We start from the raw sequence: 6,695 nt of genomic DNA on the forward strand, positions 1-6,695 counted from the left end.
CAAGTCGTGGTTCTATAAGAGACCCCGGGAGGTTAAAGGGGAACTCTGATACATGTGTTTTTACCCCTTATTCACAGGATAGGTGAAAAAGTGTCTGATCACGAAGGGGTGGGGGGTTGGTATTCAACTGCTGGGACTTCCCGGGACTCTTCACCCGGCATCGCAGCCGTCCTCATGTAGAGTGGAGGTCACACCAAGTGGTGGCCGACACGCCCCCCCCCCCCCTCCATGAATCTCTATGGGAGAGCTGGAGATACACGAGCACTGGTGGGGTTGGTATCCAACCGCTGGGACCCCCCGCAATCTCCACCTGGCACCTCAGCCCTCCTCATGCAGAGTGGAGGTCACACCAAGCGGTGGCCGACACGCCCCCTCCATGCATCTCTATGGGAGAGCCGGAGATACACGAGCGCTGGTGGGTGGGACTCAAGCGCTGGGACCCCCGTGATCTCCACCTGGCACCTCAGCCCTCCTCATGTAGAGTGGAGGTCACACCAAGCGTTGGCCGACATGCCCCCTTCCATGAATCTCTATGGGAGAGCTGGAGATACATGAGTGCTGGTGGGTGGTGGGGTTGGTATCCAACTGCTGGGACCCCCGCAATCTCCACCCGGAACCTCAGCCCTCCTTCTGCACAGAGTAGAGGTCACATCAAGCGGTGGCCGACCCCCCCCTCCATGAATCTCTATGGGAGAGCTAGAGATACACCAGCACTGGTGGGTGGCGGGGTTGGTATCCAACCGCTGGGACCCCCCCTCAATCTCCACCTGGCACCTCAGCCCTCCTCCGGCACAGAGTGGAGGTCACACCAAGCGTTGGCCTACACACCCCCTCCATGTATCTCTATGTGAGAGCTGGAGATACATGAGTGCTGGTGGGTGGCGGGGTTGGTATCCAACTGCTGGGACCCCCCCGCAATCTCCACCCGGCACCTCACCCCTCCTCCGGCACAGAGTGGAGGTCACACCAAGCTTTGGCCGACACGCCCCCTCCATGAATCTCTATGGGAGAGCTGGAGATACACGAGCACTGGTGGGGTTGGTATCCAACCACTGGGACCCCCCCGCAATCTCCACCTGGCACCTCAGCCCTCCTCCTGCACAGAGTGGTGGTCTCACCAAGCGTTGGCCGACACGCCCCCTCCATGTATCTCTATGGGAGAGCTGGAGATACACGAGCACTGGTGGGGTTGGTATCCAACCACTGGGACCCCCCGCAATCTCCACCTGGCACCTCAGCCCTCCTCCTGCACAGAGTGGTGGTCTCACCAAGCGGTGGCCGACACGCCCCCTCCATGCATCTCTATGGGAGAGCTGGAGATACACGAGCGCTGGTGGGTGGGACTCAACCGCTGGGACCCCCGTGATCTCCACCTGGCACCTCAGCCCTCCTCATGTAGAGTGGAGGTCACACCAAGCGTTGGCCGACATGCCCCCTTCCATGAATCTCTATGGGAGAGCTGGAGATACATGAGTGCTGGTGGGTGGTGGGGTTGGTATCCAACTGCTGGGACCCCCCGCAATCTCCACCCGGAACCTCAGCCCTCCTTCTGCACAGAGTAGAGGTCACATCAAGCGGTGGCCGACCCCCCCCCCCCCCCCTCCATGAATCTCTATGGGAGAGCTAGAGATACACCAGCACTGGTGGGTGGCGGGGTTGGTATCCAACCGCTGGGACCCCCCGCAATCTCCACCTGGCACCTCAGCCCTCCTCCTGCACAGAGTGGTGGTCTCACCAAGCGTTGGCCGACACGCCCCTTCCATGTATCTCTATGAGAGAGCTGGAGATACACGAGCGCTGGTGGGTGGGACTCAACCACTGGGACCCCCCGCAATCTCCACCTGGCACCTCAGCCCTCCTCCTGCACAGAGTAGAGGTCACATCAAGCGGTTTTCGACCCCCCCCTCTCCTCCATGAATCTCTATGGGAGAGCTGGAGATACACGAGCGGCTCTGCTATAGAGATACATTGAGGGGGCATTGTCTGTCAGTGCTTGGTGCCACCTCCGCTCCATCCAGGGTATAGGGTAGAAGATCGATGGGGGATCCCAGCGGTCATACCCACCGTGACCAGACACTTATCCCCTATCCTGCGTATAGGAGATAAGAACATATGTACCAGAGTTCCACTTTAATGTATACAAGAGCGTATTCTATGATGAACCCAATACGAAATAGCATTTCGATGCTCGGTGTCATTCACCCCTGGGCTTTCCAGCGTGCCAGCATTTGTTAGCTTTGCTCTGCGTGTGCTGAGCCGACGCCGCCCGGCGTTTGTATCCATCCAACATGGCCGCCGAGCCGCTCTTGAACAATCATGCCACATTGATCAAAATACACTTGACGCTATTGACTTTTGGTGCAGAAACCGGTGTCTGATCTGTGATTTTTTACTCCCTCTTCTCTGATCAGATTAAAAGGATTAGGGCAGATTTTGGCATTTTAATCCCCTGAGGACATGGATAATTGTAACATCGGGTAATCCTCTTCCTCCCTTTTTTCTCTCTCTGCAATAAACACTTGTCCATGGCATCTGGCTACACATTAGCCATTGCGGCTGACCTCCACCCTCCTTGTGGGGGGGGCCGTCCATCATTGCAGATAACAGAAGAAGCGGTTTAAGAGCAGCATGTTATGATCGAGGGGGGGGGGGGGGTGTGTGCGAGTGGTAATTCTGTCCCCTCACTCTGCACTGCGGTTGAGTTTGCTTTCTGTGCGTCTCTATTGATTTGTCAGGATGTTGTCGTCCTCTATTCGAGAAAGGTGTGCCAAATGAGAATCTGCTTTCCGCACCTGATCACCAGTGTTTTCCAAACTGTGTCCCTCCAGATGTTGCAAAACTACAACTCCCAGCATGCCCGGACAGCCAACGGCTGTCCGGGCATGCTGGGAGTTGTAGTTTTGCAACATCTGGAGGGGCCACAGTTTGGAGACCACTGCTCATTAAGCATCTAAAACTACATTACGTCTTCAACAAACGCGACAGAGTCCTTTATTAGGCTATGTTCACTCTGCGAAATTCCGCAATTCCGCTTAAAGGGGCACTCCACTAGAAAACATTTTTTTTTTTTTTTTTTTAAATCAACAGATGCCAGAAAGTTAAACAGATTTATAAATCACTTCTATTAAAAAATCTTAATCCTTCCAGTAGTTATCAGCTGCTGTATGCTCCACAGGAAGTTCTTTTCTTTTTTCATTTCCTTTTATGACCACAGTCCTCTCTGCTGACATCTCTGTCCATTTTAGGAACTGTCCAGAGCAGGAGAAAATCCCCATAGCAAACATATGCTGCTCTGGACAGTTCCTAAAATGGACAGAGGTGTCAGCAGAGAGCACTGTGTTTGTGATGTCAGCAGAGAGCTCTGTGTTCCAAAAAGAAAATAATTTCCTCTGTAGTATTCAGCAGCTGATAAGTACTGGAAGAATTAAGATTTTTAATAGAAGTAATTTACAAATCTGTTTAACTTTCTGGCACCAATTGATTTAAAAAAATAAATTAAAAAAACTGCTCTGGACATAAGTGTTAGCAGAGAGCACTGTGGTCAGACAGAAAGGAAATTCAAAAAGAAAAGAACTTCCTGTGGAACATACAGCAGCTGATAAATACTGGAAGGATTAAGATTTTTAAATAGAAGCAATTTATAAATCTGTTTAACTTTCTGGCACCAGTTGATTTAAAAAAAAAAAAAAATGTTGTTCAGCGTGGTACCCCTTTAAATTCCGTTCTGCAAAGCTTTCCGCTGAATGTTTGCAGAATTGCGTAATTTCGGTGGAAGCTCAAAACACAGAATTCTGTGGGAATTCCAAGCCCCGCCCGCAATTCCGCAAGATTTTAGAGACAAGTCTTTTTGCGGAACGCGCAAATTTCCGCCGCGGGACAGCGGAGTCCCTTTAAATTTGTGCTTTAAATTTCCGCCGTGTGATCATAGCCTTAGTCTTCTTGACTACAAGCCAAGTGTGTTTTACCAACTAATATTTAAAAAAATAAAATAAAATAAAATAATGCAGAAACTTCCAGGATCGTACAAAAAGCGAGCGACCAAAGGAAACGCGCAGTTTTGTACAGTATGTGTGTGTGTATATATATAATATTTTTTTTTTTTTTTTTTTCTACTGTGGACTGTGGCGCAAACTATGAACTAAGTAAAAAAATCAATGTAAAGTAAAAAAAATCGCAACAAAACTAAATTTGGTCGATATGTTGTGGAAAAGCTTCTTATCACTGGAAATTGTAGAACTTTATTTTTGATAAATTGGTGTAAATTAGATGAAAAATATCAAAATTACAAACATGTTATAAATACAGAGCTGATTTCTTCCAACAACAGCGCCACCCCTGTCCTCAGGTTGTGTGTGGTATTGCCACTCCGTTCCATTGACGAGAATGGAGCCAAATTGTAACCAGAGATATAAGGCTCATTGGCACAGTGCTGTCCTTGTCCATCTGATGGAGTAGCTGTACTGTCAGATGGCCTTAAAGGGGTACTCCGCCCCTAGACATTTTATCCAAAGGATAGGGGATAAGATGTCTGATCACACACCTTATGAGGTTGAAACCAATTGCTCCATAGGGGGGGTAAAAAAAACTCCTCCTTCCCGACTCCAATATGGTGTCGGAATAAATCCCTGGATAAACGATCTGTCTCTATAAATCTACTACCTGTAATATTATATTTTTCCCCCAAAAAATCCCAAAACTGCTCTTACAGTAAAGAATCCCCATTTGTGATGATAGTGAAACCTTCTTTCCTCTTGTTTATACCATTATCATATTTTAAAAGAGACGGGTTCAATATCACACACAACCTGAAGACCGTTTTTAAAGAAATCAGCTCTGTTTTTTTTTTTTTCAATCCCGGACAACCCCCCGTTAAGCAGCTTTTTACATCGTGTAGTTTCTCACAATTTTGCTGCTGTAAAGTTTGTGTAACATCTTCACATAGCCGGCTCTCCTGATGACTCTGGCACAGATCCTACAGTACACTGCTCCCGGTTGTGTCTGCTCTCCCCATTCCTTCTCTGCAGTGTTGGAAGGGGAAGGATAAAATAGGAGGAAAGCTTCTCACCCCACATCCTGTGTGTATATATATATATATATATCCTCTATATTAAAAACAGCCATAGCGGATAGAGGGCACAGCAAGTATTTACGCAGCGGTTTGTGCTATTGATAAAAATGTATAAATAAATAATAATTAAATAAATATTTATTAAAAAATTGTAATATTATACAGTATATTATAATAAATATTATTTGAATATATATATATTTTTATTTATATATATATATATATATATATATATATATGTGTGTGTGTATATACAAAAAAATGCAGCAGCACTCCGATGTAGATGAAAAAGTGGAGTTAGGCTTTATTCATCAAGTGAAAAACGCGACGTTTTGACCGTCTCACACAGTCAAGACCGTGTGAGACGGTCGAAACTTCGCGTTTTTCACTTGATGAATAAAGCCAAACTCCACTTTTTCATCTACATCGGAGTGCTGCTGCATTTTCTTTGTACATTTTGGGGACCCTGCCTGAGTTGGACCAGTCTGCACCCGGTTATTCATCACAGGAGTGCCGTTCACCTACAAGAATTATATATATATATGTGTAATTATTTGAAGGAAAAAAAAAAATATATATATGTGTGTGTGTGTGTGTGTGTGTGTGTATATATATATATATATATATATATATATATATATATATATATATATGGACAGAGTCTGCTAGATTAGAGCAGAAACTAGAGATGAGCGAACTTACCGTAAATTCGATTCGTCATGAACTTCTCGGCTCGGCAGTTGATGACTTATCCTGCATAAATTAGTTCAACTTTCCGGTGGGCTGGAAAAGGTGGACACAGTCCTAGGATCCTAGGACTGTATCCACCTTTTCCAGCCCACCGGAGCACCGGAAAGCTGAACTAATTTATGCAGGAAAAGTCAGTAACCGCCGAGCTGAGAAGTTCGTGACGAATCGAATTTACTCTAAGTTCGCTCATCTCTAGCACAAACCAAGTATTGATATTTCCTCCGTTTGAACACGAACAAAACCTGATATACAGGACACATTATATTTTTTTATTACTTAAAGGTTTGTTTTGTCATGACCTATATTGTATTTGTACATAGTATTCACATGCTTGCATTATGTATATATGTATATACTTGTATTTTGTATAGGTGTATAGGTTACATGTCTGTGCCTAAAACAAGAATTTTGTTGTAAAAAAAATCCCGGTGACCACATATAGAAGAGATAAAGAATGCGTTATACCTATGGCCCATGTACAGGTGCATTAAAACAATTTGTAAAGTAGAAAACTTAGTCCAGTGTGTGTCTCATTTTATGGTTATTGTGAAGGAATGTGCTTTTATTTGTGTGGAATGCAAAGGGAAATGTGTGCAGCCAACTCTTGGTCTGCTTACTGTGCACCAGTGTTCTGTGCGGCAACTTTGTTGTACTTTAAAGTGTTCCCGTCATTAAAAACAACCTTTAAGATGTCCATCAGACATGTCACGTTTGTTGGTGGCACTGGGTAGTACTCCTATAGCAAATCCCCATAGCAAACCTCTTCTTCTCTGGACACTTCCTGAAATGGACAGAGGTGGCAGCAGAGAGCAGTGTGGTCAGACTGGAAAGAACTACACAACTTCCTGTGGAGCATGCAGCAACTGATAAGTACTGA

General features: G+C 45.9%; 1 protein-coding gene across 9 annotated transcripts in view; it reads left to right on the forward strand.

Annotated features, from left to right (window-relative positions):
* ZNF335 (zinc finger protein 335) overlaps nucleotides 1–6,695 on the forward strand; it is a 346,490-nt gene extending 339,795 nt beyond the window's left edge. For 7 of the 9 annotated variants that reach the window (XM_056549981.1, XM_056549988.1, XM_056549990.1 and 4 more), the window contains one exon: nucleotides 1–2,827. This exon is cut by the window's left edge and continues 191 nt beyond it. The gene's annotated coding sequence lies outside the window, so the exon portion shown is untranslated. Of the gene's footprint in view, nucleotides 2,828–6,189 lie in introns of those variants that run through there. The other 2 variants (XM_056549983.1, XM_056549984.1) reach the window with 2 other exon arrangements.

The sequence above is a fragment of the Hyla sarda genome, chromosome 13 (assembly GCF_029499605.1).
Source record: "Hyla sarda isolate aHylSar1 chromosome 13, aHylSar1.hap1, whole genome shotgun sequence".
In the NCBI taxonomy this organism is placed as follows: Eukaryota; Metazoa; Chordata; class Amphibia; order Anura; family Hylidae; genus Hyla; species Hyla sarda.